The following is a 12,143-nucleotide window of genomic DNA, read 5'->3' on the forward strand; positions in this document are numbered from 1 at the left end:
AGGTTGTGAATTTGGTGATTTCCTTTAATACTTGTAACTCTGTGTTCCATGGGCAGTTATTTTCATAGACAGATGAGGAATCTCAGGGTAAAAAAGACTATGTAATTTTCCCAAAGTCAGACCATAATTTTGGGTGCAGGGGCCTCGGTTCAGCATGGGCCCCTGGGCCTTGTGCCTTCTCCGTTCAGCACCAGAGCCAGATGTGGGCTCGGCTGTTTCCCTGCCCAAAATATCCGGCATGCCGCAAGACACAACTGGCCCCGTGCTGCTTGAGCAAAATCTCCGGAGGAGAGGCAGTTACAAAAGGGATAAACATAAAAACAGACGACAGCAAACTGTGATCAGCTCTGAGAAGGAAAGGAACACGTCTCGCCGTGCAGAGCTGGGAGCTTTCCCGTCGGGCTGCTCTGGGGGCGTTCATCTCAGCTTAACAAGCTCTGCTGCTGCACCAAGGCAGGAAGGCAGGGCGCGTGTGGCCAGGTAGACAGGGCCTCGTTGATCTTACTCATTCCCCATTAAGCGACAGCTGTCTCGGTCACTTAACTAATAAACAGATGTTGGCCATAATCATCACGCATTTTGACTGGTTGCTTTATTGGCGCCAACTTTGAGAGGAGGTCATTGAAGCTGGGGAGTTTGCTGCATGCCCGTGATTACCATGGAAGTATTCCCACTGGTCTTTCAACCTTGACTGGTGTGGCTGTCATGTCCCGGCCCTGTGAATGGCATCGTGTAGCTTCTCCCAAGTGCCACAAATGACTTACATTGATATGCTTAATTCGTAGGAAATGGTATGTGGTAATAAGGGAAAAAAGGCAGTAAGAAACTGTTTGGAAAACTAGAAAAAAACCTATTCTTTCCCGGCTGGGGGAGCGTACCCTGTATCACCCACCCTAATCACTGCCTGTCACCTCCTTCCTGCCGACTCCATGTTCAGAAGCCACTCTGAGCCTTGGGAGAACATTTTGCCTCATGAAACTTTTGTCTAGGTCCCGTGACTTCTCTGTCCCTGGTTAACTCTCTCTTCAAAGCCATGTAAATTTTTTGCAGGCTCCTCCACTCAGATGTAAGAATAGCCTCTTTAAACTTCTTGATGCAGCTCCGTAATGAAGATCTTGCGAAGGAAACATAGCCAAAACCTGGGAGTTATGCACATAGTGACTGCAACCTCAGCACTTTGTTAGTTCAGAATCAGAGGGGTGAGTGACTCAGGAAAGGCTTTTTTAAGGTAACAAGGGGAAAGTGAAAGGACGCAGGCTGTGTGAGAAAGAAACATCTCGGTCACAGCCAGCAAGGCACCTGTGTTCAGGATGGGGTGTGGCGAGTGCAGAGTTCTCACTAAGAAAAGAGTGGTGTGATGGGAGCGAGGACAGTTGGGTACTTTATTGGGGAGGAAAAAAGTGGGCTGTACATTTCCTTGTTGAACAAGAGGATTGTGACAAGATGTGCTTGTATTTTGGAGAGAAGGGTTTTGTGGGGACAGGCCTAGGAGTACGCTGTATGGCTGGGGAGTCAGCACAACAGAGAAACACAGAGAACCGGGCGGACTCCAAGACCCATGCTGGGGGAGAGGCTGCCTGCAAGCTGGAGCCCTGGAGGCTGCTTCTGTCCCTTAGCTGGGGTCTCAGACCTCCCTTCACAGACCAGTCTTGTTGATACAAGAATAAAAAAACGTTGGGCATGAGAAGGGCTGTGTCCCAGGCTTTTGTTGAGTCCCTGGGATGTGCCCCACCAGATTTTGTTCCTTGACTTCATGCAGTAAAGAATTCAAGAGCAAGCCAGTGTTGAGTAAAGGTATATTTATTCAGAGAGATACATTGATAGGCAAGAGAAACTTCACGAGGTGTGGGGGTTTGATGCTCAGATTAGAAGTAGGTACACACTGCACAGACAGAGTGTGGGCCTTCACCAAAGAGGGAAAGAGAGTGGTGACCGCGAGGTGGCGCTGTGTTGCTTGTTTTCTTGGGCTTGGTGGTTTCATATGCTAATAAGTAGAAGGACCAGCCTTAGGGCAAGGGGCTGGGATTTCCAGGGAGTTAGCCATTTCCCACCTTTGACCTTTTGTGGCTATCATTGGGACTGCCATGTGCCTGGGGCATGTTATTCACCACGTTACTATTACAATGGGTGTTTACTGAATCTCAAGATCTGCTAGAAGTTAAATCTCTTCATCCTGAGCCTCAAGGCCTTTTGGGGGTTGAATCCTTCACCATTTTGATGTCAATTGCTGTGGCCTTCCTTGAATGGCTGTGCTCTTCCCCCTTCCATCCTGTATCACTGTGATGACACAAAGACAGTAAAGGCTGGGCCCTAACCGTGCTCCTGCATTTAACGGCGGGAAGTGTGGGGTGGGCTTATGATGACTCTGAGTGGTGAGAAGGATGTTTCAGATTTTCTCACGTGAGACATGGGGATCTGCCAGCAGCCTCCCCAGATTTATCTCACGGGCATTATCCCTTGTGTTGTTATGGAAACAACAGGCCAGCCAAGAAACAAGAATCACACAGAGGGTTGGAGTACTGAGATTTATTACGCTGGCAGGCTCAGAGAGGTTTCTTTTCCAAAGCTCTGAGCACCTCCAAGATGTGCACATGAGGTTTTATAGGATTAATTACAAGTATGGGGCTATTAGCCAATAAGGCTCAAACAACAAAAAGCAAGGAATCAGTACACTGAAGCTTATCAATTTGGAACAGATCACGTTACTGACAAATGTTGACCTTGGATTTTCGGGTTAGCTTATTAGCCCAGTAAACTGACACTAAACTTCAGATTTACCAGGTAGCCCAGCAAAACTTACATCACTAAACCGACACTTATCACACTTAGATTTGTGACTTAGCTTGTTAGCCCAGCTGGGGTTTTCCTTCACAGTGTCACTTATCTTTTCTATTTTTCTTTTTTGCTTTTTTTAAGTATTTAATCCAAATTTAATATCAGGGATTTTTGGGAAAGAAATTTCTCTTTTTCTTTTCTTTGGTATCTTTTATGGGGGCAGGTAATTAGATGTATTTATCTGTTAGTGGAAGCCCTGGGGCTTGAACCCAGGACCCCGTGCACGCTAAGCACACGCTCTACCACCCGCCCCATCATCTTTTCTTTTTGGTTTAGCTGCCAAGAATCCTACAGCTGAATTTCTAGTCAGCCTTTAACACTTGCTCTGACTTCATGGAATCCATTTTTATGAGTTTATCTCCCCCTGGTTTCATTTAAGTATTGAATCTCCATTTTCTCTTCACTCTCAGGTTTGCCTTTTTGTTGTTAAGGTTGTTAAGCTGTTTTTAAAAGAATTGTTTAAATTCTCTTTAGCAAGAGGCTGAATGTGAATAAATATGTAAACAAACAGCACAATTAAATGCTTTTATACATTCTAAGCTGTTTAGTAGTTACTTAAAAACCGAATTGAATATTAAAGTGATAACATTTTAGAAATATTTTTTAATTTTTTAGAAAGATATAGCTGATTTAAAATATGATATTAGTTTCAGGTGTACAATAGGTGCTCCATTTATAGTAACTGTAAAACATTGTCTGTATTCCCTGTGTTGTAAGATACATCCCTCTAGCATGTTTACATTTCATGTTGCAGTTTTTATAAGAAAGTTGTGTAACGCAGAGCCTGGGACATGGCTGTGTCTGACCCAGGTTCACGCTCACCCTGCCTGTCAGAGCTCAGGCCTTCACTCCTTTCTGCAGGGGAGAGAGTGGAGGCAGCTCTCATCAGTGCTGGCACCACCCTCTGAGTGGCAGTGACAGCAGTGATTGTGTGTGGAGGTGCAAAGTGTTTTTCCAAGAGCTTTATATGCGTTTCTGAATTTAATAATAAAAGCCCTCCTGTGAGGAAGCGTTTTAAGCTTTTAATGTATAATACATCTTATTTTGATATTGATAGATTTCAAACCACCGGAAAATTTACAGGAGTAGTAAAATAAAAGCTTAGATACAGTTCACCTTAAAGGGCACTATTTGACTTTTTGTGTCTGGATTTTTAGCATAAAGTTTCAAGGTTCATCGATATTGTAGCCTGAATTAGTACTTTATTCTTTTTGTTTGATAATATCATTTTCCTTTTTTTCATTTTTGGTCTATTTAAAAATATTTTCATTGAAGTCTAGTCAGTTTATAATTTTGTGTCAGTTTCTTGTGTGCAGCACAACACTTCAGTTAAATAGGAACATACCTGTATTCATTTTCATACTCTTTTTAAACACAAGATACTATAAGATATTAAATATATTCTCCTGTGCTATACAGTATAAACTTGCTGTTTATTTGTTACATACTCAGTATCTGCAAATCTTGAACTCCCAATTTATTCCTTCCCACACCCTCTCCCCACTGGTTACCATAGTTTGGTATCTATGACTCTGTGTCTGTTTCTGTTATGTAGATAAGTTTATCTTTTTGTTTCTTTCTTTTTTTTTTAGATTCCACATGTGAGCAATCTCATATGGTATTTTCCTTTCTCTTTATAGCTTACTTCACATAGAATGACATTCTCCAGGTCCATTGATGTTGCTACAAATTGCATTATTTTATTATTATTTTATGGCTGAATAGTAGTCTATTGGACAAATATGCTACAACCTCTTTATCCAGCCATCTGTCAGTGGACATTTCGGTTGTTTCCATGTCTTGCTATTGTAAATAGTGCTGCTGTGAAGATTGGGGTGTAGGTGTCTTTTTGAATTAGGGTTCCTTCTGGATATATGCCCCGGAGTGGAATTGCTAGTTCATATGGGAGGTCAATTTTTTGTCTTTAGAGGAACATCTATACACTTTTCCACAATGGCTCCACCAAACTGAATTCCCTCCACAGTGTAGGAGTGTTCCCAATTCTCCGCAGCCTCTCCAGTATTTATTGTCAGTGAACTTCTGAATGATGCCTATTCTGACTGGTGAGAGGTGATACTTGATTGCAGTTTTGATTTGCATTTCTCTGATAATGATATTGAACATTTTTTCATGTGGCTACTGGCTATTTGTACATCTTCATTGGAGAAATGTTTCTTTAGGACTTCTGCCAATTTTTGAATTGATTGTTTGTTTTTTTTCATATTAACTGTAAAAGCTGCTTACATATTCTGGGAATTAAGCCCCTAGCAGTTTCATTTATTGCAAATATTTTCTCCCATTCCATAGGTTGGTTGTCTTTTTGTTTTGCTTACTGTTTCCATAGCTGTGCAAAAGCTTGTAAGTTTAATTAGATCCCTCTTGTATATTTTTGGTTGTTTTTCTATTGCTTGAGTAGACTGATCTAGGAAAACATTGCTGAGATGTATGTCAGATGTTTTGCCTCTGGTTGCTTCTAAGAGGTTTATAGTGTCTTGTCTACATGTTTAAGTCTTTAACACATTTTTAATTCTTTTTTGTGTATGTTGTGTGGCAGTAGTCTAGCTTCAATGATTTACATGCAGCTGTTCAGTTTTCCCTACACCATTTGCTGAAGAGGCTGTCTTTACTCCATTGTATGTTCTCACCTCCTTTGTCAAAGTTTCAATGACCAAAAATTTGTGGGCCTATTCTTGGTAATTTTGTTTATCCGTTCATTGATGGATGGATATTGTTAGTAATTGTTGGCTACTCTGAATGATACTGCTATGAATATTGATGTGAAATTTTTTATGAGAATATGTTTTCATTCTTTTGGCTGTACATTTGGCCCGTCATATCTGTAGTTTCCACTACATGGATCCAGATGGCTGATTGTAAAGGGACTCGAACATCCTTGGATTATGGTTTCCAGGGTGTGGGGTTCCTAAAACCAACCACCCAAGGGTATTGAGGGATGACTCTACATATAGGAGTGGAATTGCTGAGCCATATAACTCTAAGCTTTTGAGGAAATACCAGACTTCTCCAAAGAAGCTGCACCATTGTCCCTTTCCCCTGGCCGCATATGAGGTTTCTCTGCCTCCTGAATGACATTTGTTATTGTCCATGTTTTGGCTATAACCATCCTAGTGGGTGTAAAATGAGATCTCATTTTGTTCTTGATTTTGCTAGTGATGCTGAGCATCGTTTCATATGCTTATTGGCCGTTTGTATATCTATTTAAATTCATGGTAAATTTAAAAATTGTGTCTATTTCCTTGTATTGTTCAGTTGAAAGCATTCGTTATATATCCTGGATACTACTCTCTTATTAGATACATGCTTTGCAAAATTTTTCTTCTATTCTGCAAACTGTCTTTTCACTATATTTTTTTTAAACATTAAAACAATTTCTTTACAGGGGAGGTAGATAGATGAAATGATTTATTTTATTTTTCTTGCTAAGCATGCCCTCTCTGACTTGAGATAACAATTTCCCCTGTCATTTCACTTTCTTGATGATGTCCTTTGTAATAAAAAGATTTTAATTTTGATGAAGTCCAGTTTATCTGCTTTTTTCTTCTATCACTTGTGCTCTTGGTTTTGTATCTAGGAAACCAAAGCCTATCCTAGGCCCAAAAAGATTTATACTGTGTCTTCTTTTAGAAAGTTTATAAGTTTAATTTTTACATTTCTGTCTGTGATCTGTTTTGAATTAATTTTATTTGTTATATAAAATATGGGTGTTCAGATTCCAGATTGATTCTTTTGCCTGCAGATACCCAGCTGTCCCTGCACCATTTGTTGAATAGACTATTCTTTCAATGGAGTGTTTTTGGCCCCCAGGTGGAAAACTGTTTGTAAATGAAAGTTTTCCCCGTGGGTTTTTATTGTGTCTCTTAAATTTATTTATCCATACTTATGCCAGTTTCATACTGACTTAGTGCTATAGAATTTTAGTACACTTTAAAGTGAGTCCTCCAACTTTACTCTTCTTTTTCAAGGTTGTTTTTGCTGTCCTGGGCCCCTTGCACGTCCATATGAATTTTGGGTTCAGTTTTTCAATTTTTGCAATGAAGTTAGCTGGAATTTTGATAGGGATTCCACTGAATATATAGATCACTTTGAGGAGTCTTAACATTTTTAATAATATTGTCAATCATTCCATGAAAATGGAATGTCTTCCATATATGTAGATCTTTTAAAATTTATTTTGGTGATACTTCAAAAAGTTCAATGTACAAATCTTGTAAATTTTTGTTAAATGTATCTCTCACTTTATTCTTAATGCTGTTGTAAATGGAAAGGCTGAGTTTCTTATGGGTGGTACTATATATCAATCTTCTTATTTCTAGAATTCCTTCACAGCAAATACCCTAGGTATATATTTGCTACATAAATCTATCCACAACTATTCCCCACCCCGTGTTATAAGAAACTAAGACCCAAGGTAAACTACTTGAAAACACCTATGTGGAAGTGAGAAATGAGACCCATGGGTGGGGCTTTGTGCAGATGATACAGAGAGCTTATTCAGAATGGCTTCTTCATAATTCCTTTTAAACAACCCTTTCAGTGTATTTAGTCAGATACATTAAGATTATGCCCTTTTGATGTGTGGAGTAGCTAAGACTATAATTTTCAAATAAATTCTAGTGAGAGTGTTGTACTTGAAACCTAATTTTCATCAATCTTTGAAGATTTATATTTCAGGAGATTTGACTAAAGAACACCTATCTTTATTCTATAACGAGGACTAAATGCTCAAGCAACATGTAAGAGTTTGAGCAAACTGCCCCCGCCCCGTAGTGCTGGGTAGCTGCAGCTGTAACTGGAGTCAGCGCTTACCTCTCCCAGTACGCTAGTGCTGATCTTCTCAAAGTGGTTCGTCCAACAGTTTGTCAGTAGTCTGTTGGACAAAGTCATAAAACATTGATTGAAGGTTGCTAGAATGCAATATATTCTTACTAATATTAAGTAAGCACACATTGAGTGCTTACTGTATGATGGGATTGTCCCTCAGCCTCACATGAATATTATTTCTCTTAAAACCTCATATATTTCCTTGTTATTCTCACTTTACAGATAAGGAGACTGAGAATTAGGTCTTCTCTCTTTTGGGGGGAGCTCATTATCAATGATGGGAAGTTGTAAGGAAAAAGATATTGATTCATCATGAGAAAACATTTTTGTGAGAGTCAGCAATGAAGATGAACACTGAAGAATGTGATCATTGTTCGAGTGAGACAAGCCCTGGGTTGTGCGGAGTCAGCATCCCTGTCCTGGACACGGCACGTGTAGAGCTGCGTGGTGGGTGAGGCAGCGCGGCCATGCAGGGAACGCGGATGCTGGGGTCTTAGGCTGTGCTCAAGCCCGGTGGGGCTTTCTCCTAAGGGCAGTGCACCATCATTGACAGATTTTAAGTAGGAGAGTAGGGTGCTCTCGTAGTTCACATTTGTCTTGTAGAATGCTTGGAAAAGTTTAGAAGGCTTGGCAGGAGGTGATGTGATGAGTCAGAGTAGGGTGGCTGCGAGGTGTAGCAGTGTTCAATTTTCAAGTGGTTTTCAGGCCCAGGGTTGTGGCTTAGTAGCCGTGTCAGTTTGAATGACACAGGCAAGGAAGTGAAACAATTTATCTAATCAATTGAAGCAGTGATGTACCCAATTCCCAGGACTGTTGTGGAGATCCAGAGAGATACACTGTGCAGTGTGCAGCGTGGTCTCCAACACAGAGTCAGTGCTGAGTGAGTGCCAGTGAGTATCTGGTAGGTCAGTTGAGGGTGGTGGTACTCTGTGACTGAGGATATCTGGTCCCTGAAGGAGGGGTCCATTCACATCTGTGAGTAATGGGCCTGAGTTGGGAGACGCAGGGAGACCTTACCCTCCGACCAGGAGCCCTGGGCAGGACGGCTATGGGAGGAGAACCGTGAAGTCAGCTATTTGCAGGTTGAGTTGGGAGTGCCCTTGAGATATCTAGGCAGAGTCACGAGCTTAAATAGGAGGTCTGGGCCCAGGCTGTGCATTTTCCTAAAATCTCAACTCCTGAGGACGCCGAAGTATTGATCACTGAAAGTGAAGTCATACTTTAAAGCACAAATGAATAGTAGTATCATCACTGTCAACAAAGCTCACGTCTATTTATTCATCACTCACTTTGCTAATTGGGTACTTACAGAGCTCACTTCACCCTCCTCCCGTGGGCTCCGGCTCCACAGAGAAGAGCTGGTGTGTCTCCTTCTTTTCCAGAAGAAGACACATTTAGCTTGTAGCCTTCTGTACCTTGCCAGACATAGGATATTAGTGTGTTGGTTTAATTGTATTTTCTGTTGGCCATGTCCTGACAGGAGAGAAATTTTACCTCATGGTCATGTTTCAATTAGCTGTTACTGAGATTTGCTGATCTGATACATAGTGTATGTATTATATTAACTTTGTAGAGTAGTTATCATTTTTCTGTCTTTGCCCTTTAATTTTGTTTGCCCCTTCAGTGTTATATCCTTTTTGGGGCCTTTCTTTTTTTTAATTAAATAATGTCTGTTAGCAGTTAAGAAAACAAAAGCAAAGAAAAAATGCACATGAGAGCTAAATTTAGAAAATGTCTAGTGTGTTTTCTATCTCGGCAATGGAGGGTTGTAGAACCTCTTGTAAACCTTCATTAGACAAGTTTCTTAAAATGCTGATTGAGAAATAAAACCTTCCTTCCTCATCTTTCAAGCTGCACAACTAATTGTCAAGAAAGGGGAAATCCTCAGAAACCAAGACAAACGAGAAAACAGGGATTCTGGGAGATAAGTGAGCGTTAGAATCCGTGGTGTGCTGGTTGGCTCCTGAACTGATTTTCAGTTGCCTTGACAGGAGGGCAGGAGGTTAGCCCCAGGCCTCTCACACTAGGAGTTGGATGGGTGATCATATAATGGGCCTAGCCCATCCTGAGAATCTTGGTTTATTAAAGGGTGAAAGAGGAAAAAAAAAATTCCTCAAGACAAGAAAGTAAGGAAAGTCAATTTTGTTGGAAGAGGGGAAAAATAACAAATCCAAAATAAGGATATAGTTTAAAGCTGTTCTGGCATGAGAGTGACCACAAACTCCTGGCAGAAAAGCACAGCTACTCCTTGATTGATAAGTTGTGTTTTGAATGAATCAGTGAACAGCTATTCCGAAAAAGGCCTCCAGAGTCTTGTGGATCAAGATACTGAACAGCAAACACCTCTCTTCCAAGGTCTCATTCAAATAACCAGAATGGTTTTAAAGGAAAGTAGCAATAATCTGAGTTCTATTTATTGACATTACTATATGCTAAGAATTCAGAGGTGACTATGTAGTTTTCTCCTCTTTTATGGACCTTACTTTCTCTTTGGGGAGACAAAATGACATAGTTGGGTATCTTGGTGGAGGGAGGTGTTAGTCTGTTGCAATTAGCCAGGAGAGGAGATTAAGAAAACAGTGAAGGGTGGGTGAACATTTTAGCTGAGGACAGTCTTGTTCACTTGGCTTTTAATTACAGGCTCAATGAGCTGTCCCTGGAGGGAATAGATCTTACGGAGGATGGACTTAGCTCAGGCCTCTTTGGAATGGACAAGTGAACCTGGAGTAAGACAGTCAAATCTGTGCAGACATTAAAGTTCACTTGAACGTGTTCCATCCCTGAGCCAAAGATAGGACAAATATGCAGCACTTCTTGAGGACAGAGGAGTGGTTTCTAAGGTTCTTCAAGAATGAATCTCAGGGAACCGAGATGGCCAGTTGTCAAACTGAGACTTTGCTCTTTGGACGGTGTACCCATCAAGGGTATTGGCCTTTTATATGTTTCCATTTGTCTTTAATACATGTCTGTTGATGAGGACGTGGGCACAAGTGTTTGACAACTTGTTGAGACGATTTTGGATACCTGCCTAGAAGCACGGGCACAATTACCGCTGCGTCATACATCTTGCAGCCCATCCCTTTCCCCAGCTCCGTAATCACGGCAGAGTGGTTCCTTGTTGACCTGTCCATCTCCTCTGTGACATCATAACCCATGAAAAGACCGGAGCATATTAACTTGGCTTTGTTAAAGTCAAAGGTACAGATCAAATATGGAGTCAGATTTGTTCTTTCCTGTTTCAGTAGTGCCATGGAGAAGGCAGTTTGGGCATCTTTTTGTAGTGTCCTGGAGGCTTTCTCTCTCAGCTTCTGGGCGCCTCTGTTGAAAACCCTTCATAGCTGTCTGGCCTGCTGGAAAAGCACTCTGCCTGTTTTACCCTGAAGATGTCTTCTGTTTATAAACTCATCACTACTACTTGGAAAACAACTCAAGAAAAACTCAGTTGGTTTTCACCAGCCATGGGCAGGGGTGAGATAAACCGTGTTATTATTTCATAAAATAATAGTAATAATAGTAGTATTAATAGTAGTAGCAGTAGTAGTAGTAATAATAATAATAATAATAATAATATTAAAAGAATTCTTAAAACACGACTTCACATTGGAGAGAGTCAATAAATGCTTTCTGGCTTAAATCAAAAGTGATGACTCAGTGATTCCATGGCTGCTGTATTTGCTATGCTACTTACTCCTTTGTTCCATTACACATTTTTTTAACTGAAAAAGAAATACAAGCAAATGGTTAAAAAAAAAAACTCAAACAGAGCACAAAAATACACAAGTGAAAGAAGTTTTCCCTCATCTTCTGTTCTTTCAGCCCTCTCTGGAGATGCCACTGTTTGCTATCCTTTGGGTGCTGTTCCAGATATGCTTTGCACATTCCCACATATGTATGTAAATTCCTTTAAAATTTTAGTTATTTTTAACTTAAACGGATTTAAATCCTCAAGTGGCTTCTGGCCGGGTAATAGAACAGAACAAATCTGACTCCATATTAGATCTGTTCCTTTGAATTTAACCCTATGCTCTGTCTCCTAGGCTTCATCTTGCTTGTAATCAATGTTGCCTGGAGCCTGAAATATACAGGAGAGCCTATTCTGAAGCCTCTGACCTTTAAGGATATTTAACACTTTTTCATTCATTAAAAGATAGCAAATTACAGAATAGAAAATAACGTTTGTTTTGTTGGAGGTTTGCAGGGATCTGACCCACGCAGATAGCTGCAAGAACAAAGGATTCTAACAAGAAGGAATTCCTACACTAAGAAGTTTGCAACAACCAAGCACATAGGAAAGGAGCCTGAATTGTGACTTGGGGAGATGGTTTTCCAGGACATTAGTTTGCCATCTAGGTCTACAGAAACTTGCTATTCCGTGCCCCAACATCTGGTCTCCCAACTTATTGTCCTGTCCTGCACTGAGGAGAAAGAATTTCGACTTGGTAACACTCCTATCTACCTAGAAAGCT

The 12,143-nt window shown here is 40.7% G+C and overlaps 1 protein-coding gene and 1 long non-coding RNA gene across 3 annotated transcripts in view; both read left to right on the forward strand.

The window, feature by feature from the left end:
* Positions 1-1,376, forward strand: part of LOC140686895 (uncharacterized) — a 52,424-nt gene extending 51,048 nt beyond the window's left edge. The window contains exon 2 of the long non-coding RNA XR_012060898.1: positions 1,229-1,376. This is a non-coding gene — a long non-coding RNA (uncharacterized lncRNA). The remainder of the gene's footprint in view (positions 1-1,228) is intronic.
* LOC140686884 (trafficking protein particle complex subunit 9-like) overlaps positions 1-12,143 on the forward strand; it is a 245,434-nt gene that overhangs the window by 177,930 nt on the left and 55,361 nt on the right. The window lies entirely within an intron of this gene.

The sequence above is a fragment of the Vicugna pacos genome, chromosome 18 (genome assembly GCF_048564905.1).
Source record: "Vicugna pacos chromosome 18, VicPac4, whole genome shotgun sequence".
Taxonomy (NCBI): domain Eukaryota; kingdom Metazoa; phylum Chordata; class Mammalia; order Artiodactyla; family Camelidae; genus Vicugna; species Vicugna pacos.